Below are 16,617 nucleotides of genomic sequence, written 5' to 3' on the forward strand. Positions count from 1 at the left end.
TGGTTGCTTATTAACAATTTACCGCCTTTTTATGTCGGACTACTGTAATTAACATCAGAGCATAGGTTTTGGGTGTTTTTGTACGCTGGCCGTCCTGGAATGTTATCGCGCAAGCGCAGTGTTATGTTAGGGAACTTTGGTAAAAACTGGTTTCCTTCAGCAGAACACTGCCTGGTAGGTTAGGTGAGGTTAGTAGAGTTCATGGTAGAACTAAGTATTAGCAGTCCGTTTTTTCTCCCGACGATTTCCCCCACCCAAAACCCTGCCTTCCCAAAGGGTCGCCAACCATGTTGGGTAGATATGGGGTTAATAATAATTAACCGACAGTACATAACACCATGGACCTCCTTCATCAGCAAGACAACAGTGTAGGAATTGAGTCCTAGGTAGGCAAATGGTCCGTGCGGGGAGTTACCCTGTAGTTTGACACTAGGAGTGCAGCGATGAAGTACATTGAGTGTTTTATTACCAATTAAGCCAGATGTCATAATGTGGGACTATACTCCTGAAACTTATGCTGTTTATTAAGCTGAACATAAGCCAACATGGGAGTTTGCATGGAAGTTGTGCAGTTTGGTGTACAGAAAATTACATGGAAGTTGTGCAGTTTGGTGTACAGAAAATTGCCTGGTAAGTGGTAAGATTTAAAAGCAATAGACTTAGATTTAATTCAGCGTGAAATAGTGTAGTAGGTCTGTTTTTATGTAAAGTTTGTTTTGGTTTACTTTGAAGTATTTCCATATTCCATTACAAACTGTGGTCCCCACATTTCTAACAGTGGGCAGCCTAACTAGAAACTATTTTCTGTTGGGGTTGGGGAAGCCAAAATGAGTAGTATCCTGTGTAGACAGAGGGATCACGACTTGATGGGAGGGTGCTAGGGTGTGGAAGGTCAGGGCATGGCGGCTGAGGTTAGGCTAGGTCAAGGTAGACCTGGTTAGGGTAAATGTAAAGAAGGCTGCACAAAGATGTCGCATTAGGCTAGTATAATTTTTTGACAGGAGAGTACAGAAAAGGTTGTAGCCTATTAAATGCAGAAAGGGTGAGTTAATTTGAGAAACTGAGATAATGAGACATTTACTGTGTTTTGGTCATGTTACTTTCATCCTCAAGGGGCTGGCACTGAACATGATGTCCCACACAACTTCTGCCATGTTTAGTACCAGCCCCTTGGGGATGAATTGAAAAACATTAACAAAAGAGAGTAAATTTTTCATTATCTTGGTAGATTTCTCAGATTACCTTGCCTGTACTTCAGTGATAGCCTGTACATTCTTTTCTATGTTGTTTAGCCAAAATATGGTTAATAAACAATATCTTTGTTTTGTGCGACTTTCTCATGTACATTTACCATGGCTAGAGTGTATTCCCTCCATGATATCTACTACAGTCTGTTGTATTTACAGGTTCCATTTTATGGTACTTCTGGACTTAATGCAGGCATCATGCACTTGAACCTGACAAGACTGAGCACTTTCCCCAATGGTGGCTGGATTCCAGCAAACATGGCAGTTTTTGATCGGTATAAGAAGATAATAAAGCTTGCTGATCAAGACATTTTGAACATACTCTTTCACAAAGTAAGTGCCAGATTTAGAAAGGAAAGTAAGAGTACTGGTTCTCTGTATGTGTATATGGCAACTTGCTTGATTTTGAAAAAGTTGTGCAACTTGTGTGTCCCCATAGGGGGTAGTGCCATCAGTGTACCTCATGCGGTGCACTGTAGGCATTACTTACGGTAATTTGCAACATCCCTTCAGCCCCTAGCTGCAACCCATTTCATTCCTTTTACTGCATCTCCTCCATTCATTTCTCTTTCTTCCATCTTACTATCCACCCTCTCCTAACAGTTGTTTCATAATGCAACTACAGTATGAGGTTTTCCCCATTACGCCTTTCAGACCTTTCTAATCTCAATTTCCCTTTCAGCGCTGAATGACCTCTTAGGTCTGAGTGCTTGGCCTTTTGCCTAAATTCTATATATATTTCGTATTATAACTTGTGTGCCCTCATATTTTGGGTCTATGGTAAGGCTTAGAGCGAGAAATGGGAGAGAACTTCTAGGTGTTTTTAAGTGTGTTAATGCAGCAGTCATTTAAGAAGCATGAATATAGCATGGGAAAACATGTTGGTAACGCTTCTGGTCACTTGTAGCTGATTCTAGTTCCGTCCCAGATACATGCCATTGTGTGATAAAACAAGTAAACCATCAATGAGTTGGGATGACCCTAGTTGAAGTAATAGTTACAAGTCTAGTTGGTAAGTGAAATTTACAAAATACAACACATTCTGCTGTGCTACCATTTTTTTATTGTTATGAATGTCTTTAAAATAATTTCTCGGTATCCAGTTTGTCCTTGTATCATTGTGTATCATTGTCACAAAATGAGTTTAACTGGTAGAGTTGGCTATGTTATCTCCTCACAGTTGTTTCTAATTACAGGTATGTGCAACGTATTCACATTACCTGGTAATTTATCCTACCTCTACTATGTTCGTATTCTCTTAGCTATTATTGTACATGGCTTTGTAGTCTTCATTTTTTGTGTAGTCTTAGTCTTACTGTACTGTACCCTGTTTCTTTCCAAGAGGAGGTTATATCCTATTACAGTACTGCAGACATATTGAGGAGACATGTATCCCTATCCTAGGTCTAGCTAACCAGACCCATATAAACGTGGATCTTTTACTTAGTCCTGTCACTGATGTTACAAATTATTAGTTGTCATACAAGGCTATGCAAGCCATCTTAGCCCATGCTATTGCTCAGGCCACAGTTTTGCCAGTTATAGCAGCTGCGTTCAGTGTTCCTGTTTGTAATGATATAAAATTTCGTGGTTCTGGTACAGTATCACTCGTTACTGTTGCTGTTTGTCTATGTGTAATCCCATATAGGGAATGTCCAAGGTAAAAATGTTCATGTTGAGGATGATGATGACGGTGGCTGTCCCTCTTTGATATTCCTGTTCATGTTGCAGTTCCAGACTTGGCAGCTACTGCTTCCTCCTCCCTTCTGATTTGGTTTGAATGTCTAATGTCGAAAGATTTCTACCAGATTAAGTTTGTTTCTTTGGGTTGAGTATCTGTGTCCAGGGTGATGCTATCTCCAGCCAACATGGAAGCTACCACAGTTGACACACGAATCTTTTGGTTACCAGGAATTTGAATTATGCGTTTTTACACTCCAGAGAGGGACATCACAAGAAACAGAGAGATGGTCTCACTGTAAAGGATCACTTTGAAGATATTCTCTTTTTTAAGGCTACAGTATACTGGTTACAGGGTTGGCTAAGAGGACCAGTGATCAAGCCCACAATCTAATACCAAGATGGTTATGATTAGCAGAGTGCTTGTTATGACCACCAGTAGACCAAAGACCAGTGTAACCTGACACCAGGGTGCATTACTTGAAGACATGGAAACAGCTCAAGCAAACAGCCTCTATGCTAAGGCCCAAGCTCTCTGTTGCATTAAATGGGTGATTGCCAATCTACCAGGCATCACAGGATGTTAACAAACTGCATTAACTAAAGAGTCAGATTCATAAAGAGACTTCCATCTGGTTTCTACTATAGTCTGTCATCTCTATGGTCCTTCAGACGTGCAGCAAACCTGTTACCATTGTTCTTGCCAGAAGGCACATGATTATATTCACTGGTGATGCCTTGCAAACGGTCTTAACAGAATGAATATTGCCTCTAGTTACCTTGGTAGTTGCTAGTACTGTGGGCATGGTCCTTCAACAAGTTTTGGAAGATGATCTCAAATGAGGGCCTTCAAAATAGCCTACCTCTGTTGCAGATACACCTCTAAGTGGAATCCATAGGTTAAACTGTACATTGTCCACAGATACTAGGTAGTGGGATGTCATTTTTAACCTGGATTGGTACAAGAGAAGATTCATAGGCAGGTTCAAAGAGAGATGTAACAAGTTGGTCAAGAAACCTGGTAGAGGCAGTTGGCTCAGCAGCAGCAAGAGTACCTTTCACCTGCACAACAGGAAGAGTAGGAACAGCTAGGAGTGCCAAATACAGAGGCATAGCAGCTGCAAAGGCAGCAGGTAACAGGTAATAGGCAAGAAGTACAATGCTAAGAACAGTAGTCACCATGGAAAATTGAAAGGTCACTTGGTAAGGAGTCAAGTGAGCAGGTGGTTTACGAGTCATAGCAGGCTTGGGGCATGCAGATAAAGATGAGCAGGCAAAACAGGAAGAAAGCAGAGGCACCTTAGTTGCTCCTTTACTAAACCATTACCAAAGAAAAAGGAAAATTCGGAAGCTGAGGAAAGAGACAAATCTGCAGCATATCACAAAGCATGTTACAGTAAATACAGAATACGAGTAATACAGAAAGGAAAAGCACAGATCCCTTGCACCACTAAGAAATTAACTGATTAAATTATCATTTCATATAAGTAAATTACCAAGTAATTACATAGCTATAGTTCTAACTCAAGTGGCAGCCTTTATTTAAAAAAATCATGGTTGCACCTCAGTAGTTTAGTGTAGGTGACAAGTCCCGCCCACCAACTAGAGTACAGGCAGTCCCCGGTTATCGGCGGCATCAGTTATAGGAGGTCCGGTTTTATGGCACTTATCTATGGACGACAATAGCTGGATTTTAGGCGACGATAACCGGATTTTTGGCGCTTATATGCACCGATTGGCACCAATACCCACCTAACAGAGGCACTGATCCCCACTTGATGGCATCCCCCTGGCGAATGATAAGCGCCGACATTCATCAATTTCCGGTTATCGGTGATTTTAGGCCATCGTCACACCGTTGGGAACAGAACTCCCGCCGATAACCAGGGACTGCCTGTACTGGAAATGACTTAGCAGAAAACCTCATTCGGTTTTTGCTGGCTCTCAAGTAACATCGGGGGTTTGCTACAGCTTTTGTTTCCTGATTTTTGGTTGTATGGCTGGATTTTGGTGAAATATTATCGCTTAATTTGAGTAGTCTTCAAGCTTTAATAGCTTTCAGGATCATTGTTTTAGTTCTTTGGTTATTAATTATGTCTAATTCAAGTTCACCTATTTTCACTATTGTGGCAAAAGTTGAAAACCTATTTGCAGTAAGTGTACGGGGCAGAAATATAGTAGGGGGAAACTTGTGCTAAATGTAATGGTTAGCAAGAGTAGAAGGTACTTAAATCTCAACTGGATAAGTTAGAGAGGGTTAGAAAGGAAAGCGGCCTCTAGAGCCAAGAAATGAGCTTCCCTTAGCCTGGAATTCTACCCTAACCTAGGTTAGAAGATAGCTTTGCTATTCCTTGTTCCCCCCTTCCTGCCTTTTTCTCCTGCTGCTAGCCCTCCTATTTTTAATCCCCTAAGCCCGTGCCTGGTTCCCTTGCTTCCAACCCTTGCCATTGCCAGTCTCGAGTTTAGGTTTAACAAGAATTTAACCTAGTAGTGATACAGTGAAGTGGAGGAGGTAGCTACTCGCCCTGTCAGTTCTCTTAGACCAAGGTCACTGTCATACTCCTCTAAACCTGGCAAAAGACATACGGAAAGTCCAATGGAGGGTGAGGGGGCTGGCCCATGGGTAGTTGCCCCCCTCAGTGGAACCTGCTGCGCATTCCCAGGTATCGGCAGACAGCCACTGGAAAGACGTCTTGATAGGAGAAAGTGTTGTGCAAGTGGAGGAGGTGGCTGCTTGTCCTGCCGATTCTCCCAGACGAAGGTTCCTGTCATACTTCCCTAAACCTGGGAGGAGTCATACTGGAGGTCCAAGGGAGGTCGGTGTGGTTTGCCCACGGGTAGTCGCCCCCTCATTCGAACCTGTTGATCGATCCCAGGCTTCAAAGACAACCGTTGGAAAGCCGTCTCTGTAGATTTGGGTCAGTTGCTGTCCGATTCTCAAGACTCAAGCCTGGACTTGGAAGCACCACAAGTGTTTTCTAGATTCGTCACATCCATTGAAGAGGCAAGCAGGCGATGCTGGCAGCTCCTCTCCGCTGCCCAGTTAGTGGTTTAAGGAGCCGGGCGCAGTCCTCAACCTTCCTGCAGCACATGGGACAGTCTGGATTATTTTTCTTCTGAGTGTACTTCTGTTGGACACCAGTATTTGGCTCCCAGCGTCCAATGATCCCTCTTAGGTGCCTGTGGTCTTCATTCAAGTGCCCATCTCGTCATGTGTGCCCAACGCCAGCCCCTGAGCGTCCTCCAACAGTGTCTGAGCACCTGGAGTCAGCTCCCAAGTGCTTGGCACCAGTTGCCAAGTGCCTGGCACCAGCTCCTGAGCACCTGGCACCAACTCTTCAGTATCAGTCTCCTGCTCGGAATGCCAAGCACCCGTTTCCGACCACGGGTCTTATGCAGCTCTCCTTCAGTATTTGTGGGTGAGCTTTCCTACCCTTTTTTGGCTCCTGCTAGCCCCGGTCTCACATGCCTCAACCTTCCTGATGAGAAGCCATCCAGATGACAGACCTAGGCTCCCCACTTGGTGCTTTCCTCGTCTTCTAGGAAGGCACTCGAGGAGATTTAAGTTCGGTTTTCTGCTGAGATGGAACAAAGTAAGGCTTCCTTCGTTTTTCCTCCCCCTCGCTCAATCTGTAGGAGGTTTCTTTCCTATGCCATTAGGGAAGCTGCCCCTCCTGATGCTCTCTATTTTTGTCGGCAAAATTTATGTTTTTTGTCGCCAGAACTTGACCTTCTTGTCAAGGCCTCTCTGAGTTGTTTGAAGCTTTGTTTCTTGGACTGGATGGTGAGAGCGCTAGTCAAGGAGATTGAAGATTGCAATGATTTATGGAGATTTTGCCTTGAACTGGGTAGGAGTCCTTTCTCATGCAGACAAAATTATCAGGGATGGCTCTCTTGAACTTGCAGCTCTTTTCTCTTTGGGGATTTTGAAGAAAAGAGATTTTTGGTGCTTCCATTCCACTAAAGGAGTTACTCAGATCCAGAAGTCAAGACCTTTAATAGAAGTCGACTTAGGATCTTCTGGCTCATTCTTCCAAATGCCCCAAGGATTCGTCCTCATTTTTTTCTAAGACGGTCTCTCCTCTCCAGCAACATATCTTTCGTGGGAGTAAATCCAAGTCCAGTCTAGGACCCGCTCCACTGCCCGCTTCTCGACCGGGAAGTTTCCAGAGCTTGGTCTCCGGAAGAACAGAACCTTCACATCAACGTCAGAGAGCTGAAAGCTATTCACTTAAGGCTTCATTGCTGCTCAACCCTAGTTTACAACAAGACTGTGGCAGTCCATTCAAACAATACCACTGCCCAAATGTACATATGAAGGCTCTCACTCTTTTTCTCTCTTCCAGACAGCAAGAGACCTTCTACTGTGGACAGATCAAATCAAGTGAGTCTAGTCACTTGATGTTTTCAGAGCAAACTAAATATTCTGATGGACAAGCTGTGCTGTTGAGTAGTAGGTTCTTCCCACTGAGCGGACCTTGGATCCCCTGGTCTATTGGGATCTGCAATACTATGGGGCAGGCCGATATTGGACCTGTTTGCCACCACAAGGAACCATTGCTGTCCTCTTTTTTGTTCATATGCCCCGGACCCACTAGCTTGGGCAACAGACGCCATGTGGGAAGATTAGTCCCACTTGGAACGAGAACTTTCAAGAGGAGCTCAAGTCCTTTCCCAAGAAATGAGGAAAAGTCCTCGGTGCACAAGTGGGAGCCAATCTTCTTGAGTTTTGGGAGAAGTGGGGTATCAGAGCGACAGAACAGTGGATTGTCGAGGTTCTGAAGGAGGGCTTCTCCATTCCATTCATGGAGAGCCCTCCTTTGGTCCCTTCTCCCATTGTTTTGATGGCCTGCTCAAGAAGCTCAGGAGAACATTCAGCCCTTTTGGAGGAGGTCTCGTCTCTCATTTGAAAGAGAGTCATAGAAGAAGCCAAGGACATCAACTCAGAGGGCCTCTACTACCGTTGGTTTGTAGTCCCCAAATCATTATGGTTTGGAGACCAGTCCTCAACATAAGCACCCTCGATCTCTTCTTCTGGCAGACAAAGTTCAGATGGCGACGAACCAGTCAGCCCTTTTATCCATTCACTAGGGCGATCAGATGATAACGTTGGATATGCAGGATGCATGCTTCCACTTTCCCTTCCATCTGGACACCAGGAAGTATCTAAGGTTTGTCTTACAGGACACTCTCTCAGGCATCCACGTCAGCGTCCAAACGCCTGTCTCCTCTTGGAGCACCCGGCACCACCCAAGCCCCCACCACCGTCTGAACCCCCTGGGTGGTGCCTGGTGCCAGCTAAATCTCCAGTTTTGGGCTCTTTGCTTTGGCCTCTCTACGGCACTTCAAGTGTTCACTAGAGTCCTCGCCCCTCTAGCAAATGACTTCATTTAATAGGCATTAATGTCAGTCTATATTGGGATGACTTGCCTTTTCAATCCCCTTTGAAGGAAAAGTGCACGAAGGTTTTGTACATTTCCTTTCTCAGGAACTGGGAATTATCGTTTACCTTCAGAAGTCCCAGTTGGCCCTGTCGCAAGAGTTCCTCTATTCGGGGATGAGTCTCAACTCTCAGACTTTTTGGGTTTTTCTGTCTGCCAAGAGAATTGCCAGCTGCCTTCAGACAGTCCACAAGTTTCTTGCCCCTTCATCTTGCTTGGCCCATCAGTGGATGAGCCTACTGGGGACTCTGTTGTCCATCAGGGTGTTTGCCAAGTTAGGCAACTTCTCATGAGAGTTTTACAATTCTTCCTCTAGGCCAACTGGAACACGAAAACACAGCAGGACACCTACATATTTCCCATGAACCCAGTAATCAAGTTGAACCAGCATGGTGGCGGTCCGAACGTAGTCTTTCGGAAGGAAAGCCCTTCATTCTCTGAGCCAAGACTTAGACATCTATTCAGACTCCTCGGTTCTTCTAGGTTGAGGAGTCCTCTTGGGCTACGCTTTTCCGCCCTTCAACATGGTGAGGGAAGTGCTGCAAGTCTTGGGCTCATCGCAATGTTATGATTCTCATAGCCCCATTCTAGCCCATGAAAGAATGGTTCCAGGACCTACTATGGTTGTGGGTGGACTTTCTGAGACTCCTTCCCCAAAAAACCATATCTTCTCAGACTTTAAGAGATACCAAAGGGTTGTCTGTTCTTGCCCTGACAGGCTTCAGACTGTCTGGAAGCTTGTCAGGGCTTGGGAGTTTTCAAGACATGCTGCAGAGGCTATTACAAAATGCAGGTGTTCCAGGCTAAGTGGGCGATTTTCCGATGCTGGTGTCTCAGACTCCACGTCTTTTCTTCTGAGACATCTGTGACGCAAATTGCAGATTTCCTACTTTATTCGAGGAGAACAAGGAATCTCTCACACCACCACTATCACACACACACACACACAGTACAACACACACACACACACACACACATGCACACACACACACACACACACACACACACACACACACACAGCTAAAACCTGCAAATACTTAGGACCCTTTTAAAAACACTTAGAACTGCCTATTTTGATAGTGCATACAGACACAAAACAAACAAAAAATGCTTATACAGGTATTATCCTACTTACGATGGGGTTAAGTTCCAAAAAAAAACCATCAGTTTGTTGGAAAAAACATAAGAATTACCAAAACGTATCTCGAACATAGCCTAGCCTGCACTAGGGTATTCGGTACCATGTATACATATATGGTAACCTAGCCTACACTATAAAGTATACTCTATACATACACGGTATAGTAATTATTAATATCAGCTAATTCTGGAGGTTCATGCAAAGTGACTTATGGTAATTCAGTACAAGGAGAAATTGAATAACAAGAATTAACTTAGCCTACACTAAGGTACATTGTATACATAAATGGTAGGGTAGCCTACATTATACTGGACTCTATACAGTATTCACATATTGTATTATACAAACGTCAACATAATGAATATGCATCTTTTAAAATGTTATGCCTTAATTCACTGTATCCAATAATATTGTATATATTTTTATATTGCTTTTGTATTATAAATTGCTGTCATAGCATCGTCGCGATCAGTGTTTTGGTTTGGAAATCGTTTATGCAGTGTTTATTTTGCCATATTTAATTCAGTTGAGAGCATTTTTCTTGCTTCTAGTTAGCGTATCCCTAGATACTTTATTTACTGTGTATGGGGCAAGGTTATTTTTCATTATACGAAGTGTTTTTGAGTCGAAATATAACTAAAATATGTCTCGTTGTGAAATTAATTTATCTATTTTTTTGTTTATAGATGACGATGGCCTTTTGGGGATATTTGTTTTGTGTAAAAAAAATGCAAGGCTCCGTTTGCTATTTTCACTTGATTTCATCATACTACAAGCTTTACGTATTTATCGTTTATCGGCGTAAAAATAGCAGTAATGTGTTCTTTCATGCCCAGTAGTTTTGATTAAAATACTTTCTCTTCAGTTTTAATTATGATCGAGTTTCATCCATGTTGCCGATGCACAATAATTTACAGTATAGTCATTAGCAGCTTGAACATTGTTTTCTCAGCTTCAGCTACAACTTGCAGCTTAAATTTAGCAGTATATTTCCTTGACGATCTTTCATCCATACCGAATAAGAGTATAATGTAAAAATATATCAGTCCTGTTCTACTTAATGTCATTTGTGCTATAAGCTACGGTAATTGTTGATTACTATACGATGGTTGAAATACCAGGTAAACAGCTGTTGTTATCCAATTCGGTTATAAGCAAAACAACAGTTTCGCGGTCAGTTGTTTATGGCGGTATAATGTTACTAACAATACTTTTATCATTTTCTTTTACTTTTGTAACTAGAAGATGGGATAAAGAGATGGAGGAAAAGTTGTCTATTGTAATTTGGTCTCTCTCACTGCCTGATTATGCTGCTGCCTGCGCCCACGTGAAATTTAAAAATATTTTATAAATAATATTGTCTATCGATATTAATTGCTTATCCCATTGCAAAATCGAATTTTCGTAAGGTGAATTATCGTAACTCAAGCATTACCTGAGTACTTTAATAGTTTTATCATAAAAAGTGCATTTAGTCATGAAAATGAGATGAAAATACAGTAATTAGTGAATATTTCTCAGTGAAAAATATAGATAATGTGCGAATTTTCCGCAAATAATTGGTACAGTAGATACGTTCCACAGAGAAATCCATGAATATGTGAGTCCATGAATCGTGAGATCACGAATACGGGGTGTTTACTGTATCAAGCTGTGTTTAGTTCAGTGTTTAAACACAGGGGTCCTGAGTCTTTCATCAATCCCAAATCTTAACGACCTCATCAAGTCTTTTGATACGTCTAAGCTTTTCAACCCCTTCGTTTCCATTCTCGGAGAAACTGTACTCTGAAAACACTCTTCCTCGTGGCCTTGGCCACTGCTAGTATATTAGTGAGTTCCACAACATTGTCCTTTTTTGTCAGAGACTTAATTTCTGAGGCGCACTCAGAAATTAAGTCTCTGGCAAAGAAGGACAATGCATTCTTAGTCAGAAGGTGAGACAGGTTCTTGACAGAGCACCAGAGGTTACTGGATGGTCCTCCAATCTTCTCAGTCCTGCTCAGGTAATACCTTAAAGCCCTAGCAGGAAGAACTCTCTTTTCTTACTCAGAGCCAAGGTATCTGGTAAGGTCTTAATAGAGAAAGAACAGGGCCAGGGCTTGGAAAGGTCCTCGTTCTTGGCTAAAAATCTAAGGGTAAAGTAGCAAACTGCGTCTCCTTGTGAAAAAACCTACCCTTTATCAATGTCTTGGAACTCGCCAAGGTCACAAGGAAGAGTGTCTTCCGAGTAAGGTTTCTCCGAGAATAGGAACGAAGGGGTTGAAAAGCAGGACCTGTCAGCCACTTAAATACTACGTCTAAGTTCCAGGAGACCAGGTCTTCTTTTCGGGCTTAGACATATCAAAAGACTTGATACTGTATGAAATTTAGCTTTCAGGCACATATGTCTCACTACCCTTCTGCAGTTGTCCTAGTGGAAGTGCAAATCCATCTTTGTGTCTCAGTATTTGAAAGAAGTTGAAACACTGTTTGAAAATTGCAGTACCTTGGGGCCATTATCAGTGGCTGGCATGGTGTGTGGGGAGGAAGCATAGGAATCTCTCTTTTCTCCTACTGTCTCTTCGCCTTGAAGTAGGGTGTCGAATTTTAGGGAGCCAGGGGGTTACAATGTACCTGGATTACCCACCAGTCTCAGTGGATGGGTTGTGGTGTTTTCAGTGTAGGTGAAAGCGTTGTCTGGTTGTTTTATTCTGGTACTGCGCCTAGAGCAAGGGTACCTTTTGTAAGCTTTGTTAGCCATCGGACATATCCTTCGTTGCAAAGCTCCCACCTAAGGAGAGGCTCTCCATGGCTATACAGTACTGCCACGCCACTGCAGGTTAAGATGAGCACCAACAAGAGGCAGTGTCTACCTGCAGCAGGTCTCTTACCAAATAAAGAAATGACAAGCAGTGTCTTTTCTATCTCAAATCATTACCATAGCTTAATGTTTTGGAGTAGAATATGTCCATGCATCCCACCTGTCAATGTGGGATTCAGCTATTTAATTACTTGGTAAGTTACTTATATGAAAATTTTATTTTCATGATAAAATTAAGTTTCATACAGTATAAACTTACCAAGTAATTATGGACATAGGGCACAGACAGAATGAAGTTTTCTGCTTAGTCATTTCCAATACTCCTGTTAGTGGGCAGGGCTTGTCACCTACACTAAACTATAGAAGTGCCACTGTGATTTTTTAAATGAAGGCTGCTTCACGAGTTAGAACTATAGCTTATGTAATTACTTGGTAGGTATATATGAAACTTAATTTTATCATGAAAATAACATGTTATGGGCATCAAAAACTGCTATCAAAGAAAGAAAAGCCTTAATTATAAAATGCATGAATACATAATAAATTCCCATGTAGATTTAATGAAATAATGCTAATACTGTATTAGAAAGGATTGCTGGAACAGAGACAATAATAGTCGATAATGCCTAGCATAAAAAATAAAGCATAGCAGAAAAACCTTACCCTATGCTTCACACACAAGAAATGCAGAGGCATTGTGAATGAAACCTATCTCTTGCAGTACTTTGTTATGTAGTAGCACAGTAGTAAAACATATATATATATATGCTGATACTGAAAACCAGAGAAAGAATGGTGGTTTCTTTGCATGAATCTTGGTGGTGCATGTGTTAATGATTGCTCCTCTTCTGTCTGATAGGAGAAGACTGAGGGTCTGGGGACATTCAACACTGTGAATGAGGGGGTTGTTGGATTGTTGGAGTTGAGCTGAAATATTTATTTTCAAATTTTAGATTCAATAATTTGTTGATGGGTATAAAGGAAATTACAGTCCATGGATTTTGCATAATTTTCCTTGCAGTTATGAATGTGTATTATGAGCCAAATACATGTGGGATGATATACCAGTACATGTGATTGTAATACATGATCTTCGTTAGAGCCTCGTAAGTTCAAGCATAGATGCAATGTGTTACTACCCTAAAACAGTTCACCTTGTACTTCTGTATTTCTCCTCTTTCTGTATTTCCTGTTATCTTCTGTAATTTCTTTCAAATTAACCCCATCTTGTTTACAAGCTTGAATTTTAAGTTGATGGCCCCTGAAGGCTGCAGCCATATGAATAGATTCCTCTTCTGAACATTGATAATAATAATATAATAATAATAATAATGGATAGGTATCTTGAGTCTAAAAGTTCTTATTTTTCATTTTATTTTAAGTTAATACTGTATAGATTCAAGGCTTCTTTTATCATTCTGATTGTTACAGTATTCCAGAATTTTAGGCCACCGCAGCCATTTGCTGCATTGAATTAAAATAAGGTGTAAATTTTTTGTGTGCAAAGAGCATTAACTGCATGGTTTATATTCAGATTCTTAAATTCATATCTAAAAATTCATTTCAGCATCCTGATCTACTTTACGAGCTTGGGTGTCAGTGGAACTATAGACTATGGCAGTGTTCTCAGGGCACTAACATGTGTCCTCGTGCTGCTGAAGAAGGTGCCTCTGTACTTCATGGTAATGCTATGGCATTTGTCAGTGGCCAGGAAATGAAATTACAGGTATGTAGAGTATACATGACTTTAATTCTGGTTTATATTACAGTATATGTACAGTAATTCTCTACAGTCCAAATCTTGACATAGGATGTTGAGTCCCAGAAGGTATATCTTGTTTCTCTGTTGAATAACTAGGGAAAAAATGTTAAAAGTAATGTAGTCTCTCATTTTACCATTCAGTAGGTGTGTTTCAGTTTAGCAGCCTCTGTTTGTAGAAGAAAAGTAGTAAAAAGATAGTGAGTAGTCTCGCAAAAATTTCAACTGTCAAGGGGTGTCCTGTCTAAACATTTTATTTCTTTTCTTATTTTCTTATATAGTACAGTACTTTGGACTTATTAGTAATTTGATGAAAAATCAGTGAATTGTACTACTTTTGTGAGGGACATCGCTCTATCTAGTCACCTCTTTGTGCTGTATTTTGAAAAGTTAACTACTGTGGTGTTAGAGGTGAAATTTTGGAAGTTTTGAAGGACAGAGGTGTAGGAAGAGGAAGTATTCTGGAGGAATGCTTACTAGCTTTAGTCTTGTTACATAAATAACATCTTCATTGATTTTGTTATGCTCATAAATTGTCATAGTCAGTTTTGTAAACCTAAGCTCAATGCATCTGCAAAGACTGACAACCATTTCAGCTAGCCGTACGAAAGAAATTAGTGGTCGATAATAATATACATGGCACATGTTATATCTGTATTGGGAAGGTAGAGCAAAATTTTTCCCCATTCGAGTTTCCAGAATAGTAGGGGAGACTGTTCCCCTTTCATGCATTTCATGTGCTATTAAGTAAATTTTTGTAACAGCATCCATATGAAGAACAAAACCCATTTGTTTTAGATGAATTGGGTGACCATTGGCTTCCTTTTTTTAACCATGTGACCTGAACTGACAGTGGTTTTTTTTTTTGGCATATGGTTTGATTTACTTTTCCATCAGTTGTTTAGTTTTCATTCTGCGTGGTGACCTGCTTGGCTCTTTGTGTTTATGTTGCTTTACTTCGTCTTAATAATCCTCAGTAGTGTTGAAACTTTGTTCCTGCAGATATGAAATGGGTAATTCACATGTTCTAGCTGTTTAAATTTGTTTATTGAAATCATTTTATTTTACCCCATTATCAGACTTAGGGATAATTTGGTCTTGAATTTCAAGTGGACACTCTTGGCTCTCCTTAGAAACTATACTTGACCTTCAGTTCATCTTTAAGCCAACTTTGCACCTTTTTCGTGGTCTTGATTTCAGTCCCCACCTTTTCAACAGATTAGGTTCCTGACCATTAAATACAGCTAGGAATTAAGTCAAGTTGGGAACTGCATACTGTACTGTATTATGCCCCAGTTAGCTTGTGTACGGTGTCTTTATACTGTACTGTATTTAATTTGCAAAATAGATATTTGATACACTATACTCTCTGAGTAAAATCTATTTCGTTTGCAAAGTTGCTTTTTCTTATTTTTGATTGACTTATGGTGAGAACAGTCTGTGTTTTCTTTAGATACTTTTGTACCAGGAAAGCCATGTATTGTAGTTGTTGCTCCTTAATAGCAAATATCCTCAAGGTTCATTTTTATATGCTTTCTACCCAAGGGATAATAAACCTTTTTTTTTAATTCAGGAGATTGGTGTTATTGGGACAACCTGATGGGTATATTTGCATAGGATAATTGAATCTCTCTCTCTCTCTCTCTCTCTCTCTCTCTCTCTCTCTCTCTCTTTTTGTTGAGAGAGTATTTGTAGTAACCTAAACTTTTACTATATTAGAATTATTCTGCTGCCTTCTTTCTCCAAGATACCCATATCAGGAAAGCTGTTGGCTCTGCTTTTGAACTGGAAATTGGACCTTATTATTAGGAAAAGGTAGATAACAGTTAGTGGGAAAGTTGTATTTGTTGCATTAGAATTTCCAAAGTATACCAGATATTCAAAAGTTTGGTTTAAACAGTAGAGAAATTATTGCATATAGCAATTTTGGGTTTTATGCAAACCATTAAGCTTTCAAAGGGAGACTTCATTTTTTTTACACCAGTGTGTTTCCTTAAGTTCATCTTGTTAAATCAGAGCATTATTAGTTATTTTATTCAGTGAATTACATTTTTATATAAGTAACTTACCAAGTAACTACACAGCTATTAGTTTCACTTAACCGTGGCAAACGCGCTATTGTGTTAGTGTAGGTAACTAGACCCCGCCCACTACCGGGGAAGAATAGGTACAACAGTGCTGAAGAGCCCAATTTGTTTCTGCCGGTCAACAACTGTACACGGTTGGTTGAGCAGCTCTGATTTGAATTTTGCCGGATGGTTGTGTCTTTCGCCTTTGGTAAAGTATTCATTCGTGTTGGCAGCGTGCTATTTATTGGCTTAGCTAGTTTATTATTCAGACTTGTGATTTATTGTGATTTATTATGTCAAGATTCTAGCGTGTCTCGTATTAGGTATTGCAGCAAAGGCTGTAGTACTAGACTTACTTCTGCTAAGTAAAGTGTGCCATTGTAGAGGGTAAATTTGCTCGTTTGAACTTAAATGTGACGAATGCAAAGACGGGGATCAGGGTAAATGGAAAGTTATGGAAGCACATCTAGATAGACTTCA

General features: G+C 40.9%; 1 pseudogene; it reads left to right on the forward strand.

Moving 5' to 3' along the window:
- Positions 1 to 16,617, forward strand: part of LOC136835197 (glucoside xylosyltransferase 1-like) — a 48,470-nt pseudogene that overhangs the window by 4,194 nt on the left and 27,659 nt on the right.

Source organism: Macrobrachium rosenbergii, chromosome 55 (genome assembly GCF_040412425.1).
Source record: "Macrobrachium rosenbergii isolate ZJJX-2024 chromosome 55, ASM4041242v1, whole genome shotgun sequence".
NCBI classification, from domain to species: Eukaryota; Metazoa; Arthropoda; class Malacostraca; order Decapoda; family Palaemonidae; genus Macrobrachium; species Macrobrachium rosenbergii.